The sequence below is a fragment of the Camelus bactrianus genome, chromosome 25 (assembly GCF_048773025.1).
Source record: "Camelus bactrianus isolate YW-2024 breed Bactrian camel chromosome 25, ASM4877302v1, whole genome shotgun sequence".
Classification (NCBI taxonomy): Eukaryota; Metazoa; Chordata; class Mammalia; order Artiodactyla; family Camelidae; genus Camelus; species Camelus bactrianus.
In genome coordinates, this window is record NC_133563.1 from 13,701,365 (window position 1) to 13,718,213 (window position 16,849).

The 16,849-nt window shown below is 37.5% G+C and overlaps 1 long non-coding RNA gene across 5 annotated transcripts in view; it reads left to right on the forward strand.

The window, feature by feature from the left end:
• The first annotated feature begins 2,637 nt into the window (after positions 1-2,637).
• The window catches only part of LOC105069652 (uncharacterized), a 56,840-nt gene continuing 42,628 nt past the window's right edge, over positions 2,638-16,849 (forward strand). For 2 of the 5 annotated variants that reach the window (XR_012502152.1, XR_012502156.1), the window contains exon 1: positions 2,639-3,161. This is a non-coding gene — a long non-coding RNA (uncharacterized LOC105069652). Of the gene's footprint in view, positions 3,162-16,849 lie in introns of all 5 variants that reach the window. The other 3 variants (XR_012502154.1, XR_012502153.1, XR_012502155.1) reach the window with 3 other exon arrangements.

Consider the following 16,849-nt stretch of genomic DNA (forward strand, 5'->3'; position numbering starts at 1 on the left):
GGTGAATGGAAAAGAAGTGGTAGACAACACCATGGGTGCCAAGAACTCTGTCCAGACACAGGGCATGGCCTTGAGATGATTACTTAGCGTGCTGGCCTATTCAGTTGCCAACTGCTTGACATTTATCATGTTGTGGCCCCCAAGGCAGGTCTTGGCCTGCTCTGTACTGTACTGGTAGCTCAACACTCCTGCAACTGGTAAGGGTTTTAGGATCAGTGGAGGTCAAGCCTCATTCTCCCCCGTACTCTAGGATGTGGCATTTACCAGTGATGAATGGTGATGCAAAATGGATTTGCCTGTTTAGTAACACCTGGTACTAATAATTCAGCATGCTTGGTATTTAATAGACAATCAATAAATATGCAGAAAATGAAATACAAGATGCCGTCACACAGCTTCCTTGACAAATGGACATCTGGGCTCTGCTAGAATGCCAGAGACTATCACCTGGGACAGAAAACACACAGCTTCAGAAGGAGTCAATCTCACTGTGTGGCCAGCTCTAGTTGTTTAATATTCTTTCTTAGCATTTGTTGATCTGAAGGCTGTCTTCCTGCCCTTTTCTGTCTTCTGAATTAATAAAGAACAAGTTCCTTCCCTTTCTTGGTACTCTCATATTGCCCCTTGGACCCTGACTTTACTCCAGGGAAAAAATGTCCCCGTTGCTTCAACTGCTCATTATATGATTTGTTCTAGCTACTTAGGAGAAAAGTATACTAGAAATATCTTGGGGAGATGCCTGGAATTCTCTTGCTTTGTGTCAGAATGAACAGACAAGTCGCACTATTTGTTTTCTCTCTGATACAGAGCATTAATGTCTTGATCCATGAGCTGCACTTATTACTGATGATAAATTTTACTGCCCTGTTCTGTTAGCTATTATCTTTGCTTTTTCTCATTTATCACTTTTTAATCTACTTGGTGAACAGTCAGATCTGTCACTAGAATTTCAAGAAACTATTAAATAAAACTGTTTTCTAAGAAAATATACTGTCTCCGTAGAGTTATTTTGTTTAAAAAAGATTTACAATATTCCTGCACCATCCTCCTGTCCCTAATTCACCATCGCTTCAGTGTTGTTAAGCTAAGCTTAAGTGGATATATTAATTCTTTTAATCAGCATTAAATCTGCTGATTTCTTTTTTAAAGAGTACACCCTATATATGCACATTTGACATCTATGTTGCCAAGTTTCCGGCAGGGAAGTTGTTTAAATTTGGAAAACTTAAAAAAAAAATGTGTGTAAACCACAAACTTCTCACATGATGAGAAGGAAGCTAATGAATAACTCAGGTTTGCTTGGTAATAGCAGAGTACATTTATAAAGGGCATCAAAGGTCAAAAAGCACTTTTGTGGATTTTATCTTATGGGGTTCTTAAAAAAAAAAGTGGAAGTTTTTAAAGAAAGAAAACTCTCAGTGCTATCTGCAGGAAAACTGCAGGAAGACGTTTTCCAGAGTAGATTCCTGACCTTCGAAATGCAAAGGGATGGGACCAAATGAAGGGAGAAAACCAGTCCAGTGGCCTGGGTAGACTTAGGAAGGCTCTGTTCAACACATGCAAAGTGGGGGTAGGGCACTTCTGCCTAGTGGTTGCCTTTTGAAATCAGCCAGTCTTGGTGATTTCTGCTCTTTGTAGTTTATTCTTTTATGCCAGTTTTGAACCAACAAATTTTCTATAAGTATCATCTAGGTGTTCACAGCAGGACCCTTGGATTAGTATTTCAGAAGCAGAACATTAAAGGAGGAACTGTTTATAGATTTGGGTAATTTGAGAATTGGATGCTTATAAGTTGGGGGGTCTTGAAAAGAATCAAGCCAGGAGAATTTATTATTCCAGACACAGGATTTCTTGAGTATTTCTCCCCAAACACTTTAACTGTAAACCTATCCATTTTTAAATCACTCTGTTTTTTAAGATACACATATTTAGCTCTAAGACAATAAAGAACTTGAAGTTGCCCCTGGGTCAGCAGTTGCACTCTAATTGCTGACATTAGGTAAATACCAACCAGCTAAATCACAGTGGCTCCAGGATGTTTTAAGGAGCTGCGTCTGCACAGTATATGGCCTCAAGTGCAAAATAGAAGATTGCTTATACAAACAGAAGTGTGCACGTGCAAATTCCTTTTTGTGTTGAAAGCTGCTTATTTTGTACAGATAATTACCAGGCTGCATTTCCACTAAGTATACTCTGCTGCCTTAAATTGGGGGCTTAATTGTGAAAACTGATCCTTTGAAGTCATGAAACTCTTTGAAGGTTTCTTTCCTGACTGCAAAACTTTATGGGTTTTGTCTATAAATTGAGTTGTGCAGGACGACGAGGCTGATGGATTCTACTGACTGAGGCCTAGGAGTGTCACATTACCCATTGTCTGCCAGAATACTGTCTCTGGCCCAAGAACTATGGACCATAAGTAGACGGTGACATTAACTCTCCAGTAAGTCAGGTCTCTGCTATGGACATTTTCCTGATTTGGAGACTCTCTCATTATCAACAATGGGAGCAGGGAGGGAATTGGAAAGTATGTTTCCATCAGGATAAAACTGTCATATGGAGATGAAGGCAGTATTTACCATTAACAAATGATTCTATTTGTTACCTACATGGAACGCTCTGAGCATTGAGAAGATATGGGTCTACAAGGTCCATTCTCTGTACATCATTTCTAGGGAGAAAATGGCTGCTGAGACTAAGATTAGGGCCCAGGTCTTTCCACAGTGCAGGATTAAAACATATCTGACCTGTAGACACAGAGACCATCTACACAGACAGGCATGTCCTGCAAATGTAGCTTTTAGAATCTTAGTTTGGAGGCTCACTGGAGTCTTCTGTGCCTGTTTTTATTTATTTCCTTCTTTGCTCTGCTGGTGTCATCCTACAGGATTAATATGTGATCCTGAAAATGACAGTTTTAACCTTGCTGGGAAAATTAAAAAAAAAAAAAAAAAAAAAAAGCATGTGACTGTGTGACCGGCATGCAAGGGAGGTGTGGATACTTGTCTGTGGTTTGCACTCCAGATCCGGGTTGTTGCTGCTAGCTACTCTGTAACTTTGCCTCAGACATTTCCATGAAGAGAACCTTCCTCATTGCCACAAACCAAGCCTTTCAATCTGCTGTGGTTTGGCCTGGAAGCCCACATCTGTGCCATGCTGTGAAGGTAGGTCACACTGTGGTTTTAAATAAAACACTGTCTTTAATATATTTTGCCTGTGAATTGAGGGAACTCTTCTGAAGGGAAATTCAGCTGTATCCATTCAGAGTCTTAAAAATGCCTACACTCCATGACTCAGCAGTTTGGCTTCCTGGCATTTATCAGAAGGAAAAAAAAGTGTGTTAGGATTTATACATATAGTTCTTCAAAGTGTTAGGTATAAATAAAAAATTGAAAAATATTATGCCACATAATGAAAGGCTGTTCCTACAAATTCCATAGTATTGTAAATCGACTATACCTCAATAAAAAATAAATAAGTAAAAATAAAATAAATTCACAGATTAGGATACTATGTAGTCATTAAAAAATCATGTGATGTGGGATATGGATATCAGGAAATGTCTATACTTGTTTAAATACAGAAAAAGTCATTTTGGAAAATATGATCACTTTGAACTCCTTTTTGTAAAAATGGAAGTAACTATGAAATGATGAGCATTGTCACATTACGTAACGTGTGTGCACTAACTCTGGATGTTTTTTATTTTCTTCTTTGTACTTTTTGGTATTTTCAAAAAAAGCAAAACAAATAATGACTGTGCATTAATAGTATTATAATCAGTTGTTCTATTTCCCCCCTCTCATATAGAATTTCCCAGGGCAGCAGAGAAGTCTTAGGAATAGAGGAGAAATAAGTGGGACTTCAATTTTTAAAAAATCCTTTAAAGTCGTCTAGCTAACATGCACTCTTCTCCTGCCTTCTCCCTTCCTGTGTGCAATAAAAATGGCCGAAGTTTGATTCTGCAATTGATGTCCATGTCTTTCCAAACGTTACTGACCTGCTGCATGGCAGTGGCCATCACCCCTTTCCTGCTGCAGAGCTTGAAATAAACAATATCACTAAATGCACAGCAGACTTAATACTCCAACCAGTGAGGGGGTATGCTTTTATGAAGCTGTTTCTGTCACACTGGAATTTGAGGAAGGACTGAAGAAATATTAAATAGAAAAGAGATTGATGGGGTGTGGAGATTGGGAGGAGGAGAGTTTGACTTCCAGGTTTCTGGTTTGAGCAATTGGGGAATTGTGGTGCCATTATCCAAAAAAAGGGGGAAGGAAGAGGAGCAGGGATGGATAAGGAAGAAAACAAATTGGATTCTGAACATTTATAGCATAAAAAAATAGCAATGACACTTGCCAATAAATGCTGCAAGGTTGTGGTGCAGTTTGACACGGAAACAGTTTAATGGAGAAGCCTTTCTTGTAAAAGTTCTGCAAAAAAACCAAAAGAGATCCTTGATCATGGCTTCTTGCCACTCCCACTGGACTGCAGGTGTCTTTGTATGTTACACTCCAAGTATTACTGAGCTGCAACACCATGTCCCATCACTGAGGCATCTACGGGTTAGCATGCAAGGTGTAGGAATGTGGAGGTGGATAAGGCACCACTGTCCACCCACGGGAGCTCTCAGTGTAGAAAGGGAGAAACAAATATCATAACTCAGTATAGTTAGCATAATAATTGATGTATATACGCTATACTGCCAGCTCTCAAGAAGGAATAATTACTCTCTGGACCTTGAAACTCTATTTAGGTTTCAAAAATAGGGTGATGCCTGATTTGGATCTTGAAGATTGAGTAGGCATGAAAATTATGAGTTCTTACAAATTATGAGTATTACAAATTACAAGTGGTGACATGTGGCAAAGTAGCCCCATCATTTAGGGTTTTCTTAGACCAATGCAAAGGTCAAATTTGGTTCAGTCAAGGGAACCACTGGAATATGCCATTTTGAATTTCACATATATAGCCTTCTCCCCACATACCATCTAAGAAACACCAGAAATTTCACAGCAGTGAGAAATGACACAAGTCTTCAACATCAAAGAAACAAGACCCACACAGGCAGCGGATTCTGTTTGTGAAGCACACCCTTCAGAACAAGAACGGATAAATGTTGGAGAAATGAACTTTCAATCATTTCACCAATTCATCATAAGGCTCAGTTTAGATTAGTGTTTCTCAACCTGATTTTCATTATCACTCCCCTGCCAAAGAGCCTTTTTAGACGTTTTTTGTCCTAGTTGCCTCTGCTCCTCCATGAAATTTCAATACCACATACATATTTTATTTGTTTAGATACAACTGCAAACCACTGTAACATCTAAGATTCTTTCACCTTGCAAAAACCATTTTTTTTGCCCCATTGGGGTTCACATTGCCCCCTCTTGCTTATGTATGATTTAGATCAAGATGTCAGCACAAAAATTTGTCCACTAGATTGCTTGCAGCCAACATTATTTTAAGAGTGTATAGTTTGTTTTGTTGTTTACATGCCTCAAATATATAAATCAAAAGTCACACACTGACTGCTATCCAACCCTTCACTGTGACCCCAAACAGCTATTCAAAGCAGGAAATCTTGTTCAGATTCTTTACAAAATTATTCTCAACTTCTGAAGAGTAGTTCTCCAAAGAAGATTTTAACTGTTTCTTACTTCTCAGATTTTCTAACAATATCTCATTTCTGTTTTCACAATATTGTGAGGAATAATTAAAAAAACAGACAGATCAAAAATTCTTCAAATGGACAGTCCTCCCTTTTTTTGGCCATAATTTCCCCTGGCTAACCTCAACTACACAAAATCGCAGCAACAAGCAGTTAGAGCAATTTCAAAGAACACACACATACTCACAAACTAAAAAAGATGCATAATTTTATTTGGCAAACACAGACTGTGGCCAAACTTGTTATGTAAAGTATAATGCCTCAAAAAATAGCAAACCCACAACTATGCATCATGGATGCTCCTTGTGAGGGAAAGTGGAGACTGACTGGGGTTGGGGGAGGCCTCTACAGGAAGATAAAAGGGGCAGCTTCCAAGTTTGGAAAGGTTACAGTGGAAGACATTTGGAAAGGAGATGGGCTGGGGACTTCAAGTGAATGGGAAGATATCCCCTCTTCCCTGGACATATATAGGATCTGAGGAGCAAAGGGCTTTCGCTCCTTTCCCAGGATAACCAGTATGTACATGAGGGGCCTCAACAAAATGCAGAGGGAGCCCCCAACTCCAAACACTGAATGTCCGGGGGACTACAGCATGAACATCAGAAAAGCATGGAGACGCGCAACAAAGACTTCCCCAGCTTCCACCATCATAGTCTGACCACATGCACCAGAATTTTATGGCTCAGGCAAAAGCTTTTGCTAGTTTCATACACCAATCACAGAAATGACACATTATTAAAACCATTAATTTATAAAACTAGGAATAAAATATTTTAGATATTTTCTCCAGGAGCAGTAGAAATTGGGATGAAGAGTTGAGGAGGGTTGGGGCTATGTCATCTTGTCATCCATGAGAACGTTTACAGGAAGAAATTCACGTAAGCATGGCCAGAGACGGGGTCCTAAGCAAAATGCTCCTCAGAGGTCTCCCCTCTCTCTGGTTTTCCCCTCCATCTGTGGATCTCTCTACTGCCCCCTAGGGTTCCCCTTCATTCCTCAGGCACTTGCCCCCTTCACCTCTAGATGAGAGAAGAGTTACAGTCTCAAACACACTGACATGGCTGATTTATAAACTTTCCATTGGTCTAAGGCTTACGAGTCACAAAGTCCTGTCCTAAATGGATGGTAGATGTACACAAATAAAGTGCTCCATCTCATGGAAAGTCATGTTGAGAAATCCAGGATGAATAAATTTAAACAGGTTTACCAACATGCTAACAAGCACTTGATTCTTCAAGAGGAATAGTTTCCTAATGAGAGAGAGGTTGAGAAATGCTAAAATGTGACTTTCTGTTTTACCTGCAACTGACTAATAGAAACTGATATTTGCTCATGTAAATTTTCTTCTGAGGTTAGTGGCAGGAATATCTCCTGGTGAGCAAAAATAAGTCTTTGTGGTTACTTGGGATCTAAATGAATATTGAATTTATTGAACTTGACAAATTTTAAACACGTAGCTTTCTTTTAGCTTTTCGATTCAACCTATAGGTCTCTTGATCTTCTCTCTATACATCTACTATTAATACTATGAGAATAAACTCACTGTCATTGGTATCAAAGTACAAATTAACTCAATTCGAACAGGCTAAATCACCTCAAACCATTAGTTACATTTAAAGTTTAGTTAAATTCCTCTAAATGTTTTATCTGCATTTAGTTATTTGATTTTCTTAAGTGACTCAAATATATGTCAGGGTACAATTATGAGCTTAACTTGCAAAAACTTTCTAAACCCTTGCAGCCAATATTTATATAGTGATTACTCTATGCCAGATAATGTTCTAAGCATTTACATATATTAATTTATTTAATCCCCTCATCAATCCTATGAGGTAGCTAACTATTCTGATTTCCATTTTACAGTTGAGGAAACTGAGATATTGAAGTGTTGAGTAACTTGCTGGAAGTCACACAGATAATAAGTGGCAAGGTTCTTATTAGTTTAAAACAATGAATTTAGCAGTAAAATAAATCTCTCAGTCATGCCAATACTTTTGACTAACTTAAACTTGCTATTAACCTTCACTTAAAAATGACAAAACTGGTATGTCAGAGTCTCTCAAACAATACCTTAAACAACAAACACAGATTATTTGGAATTTAGCATAATCTTTTAATACTAAAGATGGAGTTTGATTTTTATTTCTAAGTGTTCCCAGAATTTAACACGCCCAAATAAAGGAGAATTATCATCTCAGATACACTGATGTTATCAATCCACAAACTCAGGACCACAGTACAGTTACTTCTCAATCAAAAATCAAAACCGAGAACATGGGGCCTGGGAGCAAAAAGACTCCAGACAACCCTCCTAGAATCACAGTTGCAATGTCAGGTCATTTATTTTAGTACTGCCCGTGGGGCACTGTGTTCCACGGAAATTGCAACCTACTTCTGAAATTATAACCTACTTCTTCTGGTGTGTGTGTGTGTGTGTGTGTGTGTGTGTGTGTGTGTCTAAGGAATGCTTGGCTGGATTTACATGCTTTTTTTTTTTTTTTTTACCTTCTCATAGATTTCTGTACTCTTTTCATGTTTTCCTTTTAGCAACAACTCTCTAGTCCTCTTAATGGTAAATCATTATCAGCAGTTTGCACATAAGGAAGCTGAGACGCTGAGAATTAATTAACTTGCCCTGGGGCCGATAACTGGGTAAATGGTAGAGCGGAGACAGAGCCCCGGTCCCCTGCGTCCCAGTGCAGTGCTGTGCGCTGCTCAGAACTGGTGCCTAGTCCACCTGTTGTGGTTCCTCACGTTGAACTTCGAACCTGCCATGCACAGTTCTGTACCTCATACTGAAATTATATTCCCTCGACTTCTTCTGTCCGTGCCTTTGAAAATCCTCACAGTTCCTATTGGGTCAGTCATTATTTCATCAGCCAGTCACAAAGTATCTACTGGGTTGCTGTCAAATGCTGGGCTCTGCTTTTGGCATTTAAGGTATCGTGAGTACAAAGTATTCATTGCTACTGAGAGAAGGGTTAGATTGTTTTTAAACAGACCCGTCACTTGTGTCTTTGTCAGGATGATTCCCCCAAGAAACAGAAATTCAACTTCAATTCAATTAAATTTAAAGCAAATGGATTTATCTGTGTAAATGAAAACTCTACAGGTAGGAAGCCAAGCCTTCATTTGTGGCTCAGTCTGAAGCCTGGAGGATGTTATCAAGTTTACCTCTCTTGCTCTTGCAACCTGTTTCTACACATTTTCTGTCTCCAGGTCTCAGTTTGCCACATTGTGAGTTCTGGCCTGATTTTTTCCTGCTTCTGACTTCTTCCATTTGGCAAATGAGTGACTGCAAATCTCCTCATTTGCATTTCCTTTCATCTTGTGATTTAGGGAAAAAAAAAACAAGAGCATCCCCTCTAAATGCTCTTGGAGAAGAAATCTTGGAAATAACATTAATTGACCCTTCTCTTTGAGCCACATGCCCATTTCTGAATGAATCATGGTGACCAGGGGTTTGGAGAGGCTTGGACCACAGGTCCAGGGTGGAACCATGCCCTCTTAAGGAATGGTAAAGGAAGGGTGATGGGCAGAGGAGCCTCCTGGGCCCCATTTGTATTATCTGTCTCCCTCTCTCCAACCCTGCCTTCTTCCCTTCCTCTAATAGTTACTGTATGTCTGTTACGTGCTAGTTATTACAAATAGAGTCCAGAAGAAAACATAGATAAACTTGCTTCCTTGAAGCTTAGTCAACTATTAGGGGAGAGAGACATCAAATGACTAGGTCATTATTCAGTTTATTTAACTTCAATTGTGATAAATATTAAGAAGCAGAAGTATAGGATGTTAACACAGTGTGTAGAGAGGTAGTAACCTGAACTTGAAAGGCACGGAAGGCTTTCTGGAGAAAAATGTGATCGAGATACTTACTGAGATTCAAATGAAAAACAGTAATTAACTAGAAAAAGAAGAAAATGGAGAGCACACCAGGGAGAGGGAAGTGTCTGTGAAGACTGAGGTGAGCAGGAACGTGGTGATTTGCATGAACTAAGGGACTGGTATGACTGGGCTGTACTGAGCACAGAAGAGAGAAGAAAACTGCTGGGGTTGGGGGGTGGATGTGGGGAGACCAGGGGCCAGATCTCTCAGGGTCTTGAAAAGTCATGGCAAGTCTTTGTGGCTTTAGAAAGACAGTGCCCTACTTGTCTTGAGGTTGTGAAATCCAAAGGAATGAAATTAATGGTAGGAATTTCTGGCCACTAGAAACGTGGCATGGGAAGACAGCAATATGTCAGAAGAGTTCAGGGCACTTGGATCTTGCAGAGTCTCACCAATCACTCCACGTAGCTGGCAGCAGACCTTGACCGGGATATGGAAAGACCGGGAACAGTCACTGCTGAGGGCTTCCGCCGCAGTCGTTCTCAGCTTAGAGCACATTCAGTTCTGTTTGTAAGGGTGAGTGACGCTATTCTAAAACTCCTCTGAAATGTAAAGTCCGTCCCGCTTTTGAATTTTGAAAAATTTGAAAATGAACTGTCTTTATGCATCCCTTCATCTTTAATCCTTTGCCAAGATAACATGTATTCATTCTTGGATATAAGCTCAGCCATCACTTCCTTTGAAAGCCTCCCCTGTTGTCCAGTCTGGATCAAGATCCATCTGCTACACATGCTTTACCCCATTTCTCTCACAGAGCACTAAGTTACTAATTACACGTTTGTGTGATGCTAGATGAGGTTGTGATAACAACTCATCACACTGGACTATAAGTTCTAAGTGTATAATGACTACATTCCCCAGTGCTGAGCACATAGCAGGTGATCAGTAACTACTTCTGTATAAATAACCCTAAACTTTTCTGATTTATATTTAGATCTGGTGATTTTCATGATTGTGGTTGGCCTCCACTTGAAGACTTGCTCATAATGGGCTCTCAACTGTATTTGTTGAAAGGAATTAAATGAAGAATAATATATCAAGACTGTTTTTAGAATGCCTGAGCCATGTAACTTTTTACATATAATTTGATTAAGAGATCAAAAGCACAGAAGAAATATCCAAGTAATCTCCTTTTGAATTCCATTCTTTGTGGAGTCACACATTCATGACCTTTGTTCCTGTCTCTGAATCCCTCTGTCAGAAAAATGCCTGCTGCTTCAACCCTGGAGGGGGATGAGGCACCAGGAAGATGGAACAGAACCTCTGGGCCAAATAGTAACCTCATCTCTTCCAGCAAACACCAGAATATTCTATGGCTCAGCTCTTGTCTGGAAAGATCTTCTTAGACATTTTTATTTATTAACTGTTCAAAGTTTAAATGATTCTTAATGGAAGAGAATTAAACACACACACACACACACACGCATTTCTCATTTGCTGAAGATGTCTCTTGTGTTTAGTTTCTGTGCCTAAGCGTAACTCTTACAATTTTACATTATCCTCTAACCTTCAGTTTCCTCTTGAATAAACACCATGCCCAGCCTCCAGCAGTAGCTGTTTAGAACTGCACAGTGGCCACTGGGAGATGAGATTTCAGTGCTGCTAAAATATTCACGGCATCTGGACTCACAACGGCCGCACTATTCTAGAAAGGGAATCTCTAGGACGAGCTGACATAGCTCCATCAGCAAACATCCCACCGGATGTTTTCTTAAGCATTCTGAACAAAGTTCAACTGCCCTTTGGGAGAGAACACACATTTCTTCCTAATTTATAATTTTTGGAATGATACCAACAAAAAGAAAAAAAAATCTGAAGAGTTCATTAGAGGAAAAACTGCCCAAATATGACAATACTTTGCTGGTCCTTTCATCCACAGGACCATAGAGTTACTTTTTTAAAGTATCTCAGTAGTTAATTACTACCATTTCTTGAGGAAGGCGGGAAATGTTAGCCACATTTTACAGCTGTGGAAGCAGACACAGGAAGGGTTTACTCTTCTGAGTTAAGAGCCTTCCTGGAAGAAGATTAGCTTCTTGGAGAATGTTAATAATTTCATATCATTCTTGTTTTAACTGTGTATACGGACAGCAGAATTCGATGTGACCAATATAGACTTTTATTTTTCCAAATACAGGTTGCCTTGTGGGTTTTGCTTTAAAAGGTGAAGGACCTAGTGATTAAGAAAACTTGAAATAGTTAAGTAACTGAATGTGGAAAATATTTACTCTTCATTTAATTATGTTTACTTATTTACCTTACTTTTCTTTAGGCCACTGCAGCCTGTCGTGCACTGAAGATCATAAACAAAATAATAGCTTTTGACGATAGCCCCTTTCCAGCAGTATCAACGAAACCTGTGTGTTTTAAAACATTTATTCCAGTTTAAGTAGTGTTTGGTTTCTCCCGGGCATGCAGGAGAAGCTAAGGGATTCATCTTTTTCTGCTTTGTGATAATCATCCTTGTATCCTTGTTTGTTCTAAATGTTTACTGATTAGGTTCCCTGCCCCTGTCTCCAGCCTCTGGCAACTACTGATGTTTTACTGTCTCCAAACTGTCGCCTTTGCCAGAATGTCACATAGTTGGTATCATACAGGATAGAGACTTCAGATTGGCTTCTTTCACTTCGTCGTATGGGTTTAAGGTTCTTCTGTATGTTTTCATGACTTGATTGTTCATTTCTTTTTAGTGCTGAATAATATTCTATTCTCAGGTTACACCACAGTTTACTTGTCCATTGACCTCCTGAAGGACATCTTGTTTGCTTCCAAGTTTTGGAAATTGTGAATAAAGCTGCTATAAACAACTGTGTGTGGGCTTGTGTGTGTGTGTGTGTGTGAGAAAATAAGTTTTCAGCTCCTTTGGGTGAATACTAAGGACTGTGATCACTGGATCGTATGATAGGAATACGTTTAGTTTTGTAAGAAACTGTCAAACTGTCTTCCAATGTGGCTGAAACATTGTGCATTCCCACCAGCAATGAATGAAAATTCTGCATCCTTGCTAGCATTTGGTGTTGCCCATGTTCTTGGATGTTGGCCATTCTAATAGGTGTTCAACATTCATCTGTGTGATTCATTCCCATTGATGTGTATAGCTGAGGTTTATTCATTTTCCTTGTCTGTATAATATTTTATTATATGGATTGTCACTTTAAAAATTGCTTCATCTCTTGTTGGACTTGTGGGTTCTCAGCAGTGTTTTTAATAATCTGAATGATTCTCTTGTGAACATTCATATCCTGTGGAATTCTGTGTAAGTATGTACAAGTGTTTCTCTAGGGTATATGCCTTAGAAGTAAAATAACTGTTGTAGAGTTAATAAAATTTTAGTTTAACATTACTAGGTGAGGCTCAGCTATCTTCCAAAGAAGCTAACCCTATTTATATATTCACTTATAATGAATGAGAATTCCTTTTGATTTATAATCTTATCAACATGTGATCTGACATTCAACATACATTTTTGCTACTCAGTTTAGTGTGAAATGTTATTTCATTATTAGCAAAGTTGAGTATTTTTCACATTTTTATTGGTCACTTAGGTTTCCAGTGAAATGTTTGTATATTTCCTCACTTATTTTTCCCTTGAATTATCTTTTCCTTATAGACTTGAAGAACTAGTTTACAATTTACATATTTAAGGTCTTATTTGAGAAATTTTTCCCTAACTGTAGGCTTGTAAAGTTTCTCCTACATATTTTTCTGAAAGTTTTGTCTTTGAGATTTACGTCCGTAATCCATTTGGAATTATTTTTTGTGTGTATTGTGAGGCAGAGATCCATTTCCGTTTTCACACACACAGATACACAGATATTTTGTTCTCAGTGCCATTTACTGAGTAGTAGTCTTTCCTTTCCGCACCTATCTGCAGTACATCTCTGCCCTGCTTCTGTCTCCATGGATTTTGTATTATTTCCAAGCCCGAGATTTGATTTCATGAGAAAACCTGTCCATGTTCTTCCACTGTCACAGTCTTGTTCACTGTAGCTTTAAAACGTTTTGATATCTAGGACGTCATTGCCCACCAGCTAATTCTTCAGGAACGTTTTAGGTCTTCTTGGTCCTTTGATCTTTCATATAAATTTAACATTCATCAAAAAAAATCCTATTGAATTTTTTTATTGTGTTATAGTCAGTTTACAAATCCTATTGAATTTTAATTGGACTTTATATAAATTTATAGATCAATTTGAATAGAATGGAAAGTGATGAGTTTAAAGCTGCTACTTCCTATCCCATAACTTTGCTATACTTTTCCATTATGTAGGTCTTCCTTAAAGTATTTTTAATAGTTTGATAAATTTCTCTAAAATAGTCTTGTACATCATTTACTAGATTTACTCTGAAGTGCTTTATATTTTCAGTTGCTACTGCAAAATTTTAAAAAATTTCTTGTTTAAAATGTTCTCTCTGGTATACAGAAATATAACGGACTCTTGTGTATTAATTAGGCATCAATGTTGCTAAAATCTCCAGTAAAGTCTAATAATAATTCGTCCACTTAAAATTTTGGGGTTTTTATTGCGTATACAATCACAGAATCTGCCAAAAAAAGAATTATTTATTCCTTTCTAATTATTATATATTTATTTTTAATATTTTTGTGTAGTCTAAGAGATGATCTTTCTTTGTTAATAAAAAGGACATTCTTTGAAGGTGTATTTGGTAGTAATATGAACCAAAATATCAAGGCCAAGAAATGTATTTGGGGGAAAAATTTAAATGACTGAAAAGAACTGTTAAACTGCTGTAGGATTGCTCTGGTTTTATTTATTATTTATGACCATTTGTGTACTTTTTAAATCTAAGAATTAATTTCAGCTAAATTTTCAATATTTTTCTTAAAAGTTGTTTATAATATTATTTTATCTTTTGTGTCTTTGTTTCCTCTCTAATCCTGCCACCTTTATTATTATTAAATAATAACCAGTTTTGAGTATTTAAAAATTTTCAGTACTATCTCTTCTTTGATACATAAATGCTAACATTTTTAAAGGCTTATTTTCTAACTTCTAAAACTGAATTGGATAGATACATATGTCTGTACATAAAGATGTTTGAAATTTGTTTTGAAATACTATATGAGCTTACATATATATAATTATATATATATATGTATACACACACACACACACACACACACACAATTTATGTTGGCAAAGACTATGTATTTGCAGTGATGGGTCCGGTATTCTGAATATGTCTGTAAAATCAATTTTGTTAATCATATTCAACCATATTAACTGTGTTAATTTGTATGGTCTTATTCATATATTTTACCTGTTTATATATCAATACTGAGAGAAGTATTAAAATGTTTAATATTCACAGTCAATATGTCAACCTCTTATGTAGACATATCAATCCTTTCTCTTTATATTTTGAAAGTTTTCTTATAAATGCATTAAAGTTTAGAATTGTTATATTATCCTTATGAATTAAAGATTTATCATTATGTGATACATAATGGTCTTTGCCTTAAAATACATTTTATATGTTATTAATATAGGTAAGCTAGACTTGTTTTGATTTACATTTATGTAGCATGTTTCATTTTTAAATTTAAACTTTTGTTTGTTTCTTATAAAAAATACAAAATTAGATTTTATTATTCAGTCTAGCAAACTTTGATTTTTAAGAAGTCATTTTATTTACATATATTATAATTATTGATATATTTGGATTAACTCCTACCATCTTATATCCTACTTTCTATTTGCTCACTTCTCTAATTTTATTCTTCTTTTTGTTGGATTGATGTTTTCTTCTTCCAACATTTTATATTTTCTCTGATAGCTTGGGAGATATAAATTATTTTTCTATAGTTTTCTACAGTCTATAGTTTCAATGTAAACTATTTTTATAGTTTCAACACTACACATTTAAAAATACTAAAGTAACCTGTTAAAATTTAAAGATAATAAATGCCTTTATTTTGACTAATACAACCATTTTAAAGTGACTTAACTTCAATCATCCACTTAAGGTAGAGATACACGCTTCATTCAGTTCAGTCTTGAATTTTTAATCCCGTAATGATTCATTATTGTTAAAATTTGATACATTTCTATTAAATCATATTTTTGCATCCACTGAAAATTTTCTTTGCTCACCATTCATCTCATATCTTAGATCTCTGTCTGTAAGGAAACCCTTTATTAGTTACTTTCACAAGGATATTTGTGTAATAAATCTCTCAATTTTTCTTTACTCGAAGTTGTCTTTATTTTGACCTTTTTCTTAAAAGATGGTTTTATTTGCTATAGCAACTGGCGTATATTCTAAATGCCATTACTTCTTCTTCTCTGCACTTTCACTGTGTTATTGCCCATTCTATGCTTTTTATCATTTGAATCATGGCCCCAGTTCTATAGGCCATTTCAGTCTTAAACCAAGGCTGGGTTACAGTGTGGTGACATACATTTTTTCCTTGACTCGAGTCCCACCAGCAAAGTTAATGGAAACCCAGCTTCTCCTTCTGAGTCTTTATTCCTGGGAGTTCCCTACTGGCCTCTTGTAGTGGGAGCTACTTTCTTTGCCAGGTTCTCTGCCTCCTCCAGGTCTCATGGCCTATAAACCCTCATGGGAGGATGCACCTCTGCTGGGTGTGCCCACCACACAGGTCTAAGATTCCTGCCATGTCAGGGTCCCTCATCTCCAGGCCCCTGATGGTGCTCTTCTTGTGTCTGTGACAGGCTGTATTCTCCAGAGATCCATGAAAGGGAGAAACATCTCTCTCTCTTTCTCTTATGTTACACTGGCAGAAAAGGAACAAGATCTCACAAGGATTGCGATGAAACATTTTTGGACTCTTGTTGTATTTGTTAATTGTTCTTAGTATGATCAAGCTCCTTTCCTAAGCTTCATATGTAAGTGTGGAGAGGAAGGGGCAGACGGCAGGCAGGTGAATGGTGAATACACTTCAGCTGCGGGGGTTTGTGGGCAAGCTCAAGATATGGCAGGTGCTGGAGAAGAGACACCATGCTCCTTTAAGAGGCCTGCACCTCAGATGACTGGTGTATTGTTAACTCAATAATCTCAAATGCCTGTCCTTTCCTTCTTTAGAATAAGATCTTTCCCAGATACCTCTTTCTTCCATCAGGCAAATAGCCTCCTGGCAGACCCTACAAACCTTCCCTACAAACCCAAGCATACCTGAATCCCAGGCTGAAGATTTGGGGATAAATTAAAGCTGGAGTCTCCTGAACAGCATAAATTGGATGTTTTATACGTACATTTATACCCTTATTTTAGCATAGCACTCTATCTCATTCTTTACTGCATCTCTCTTAA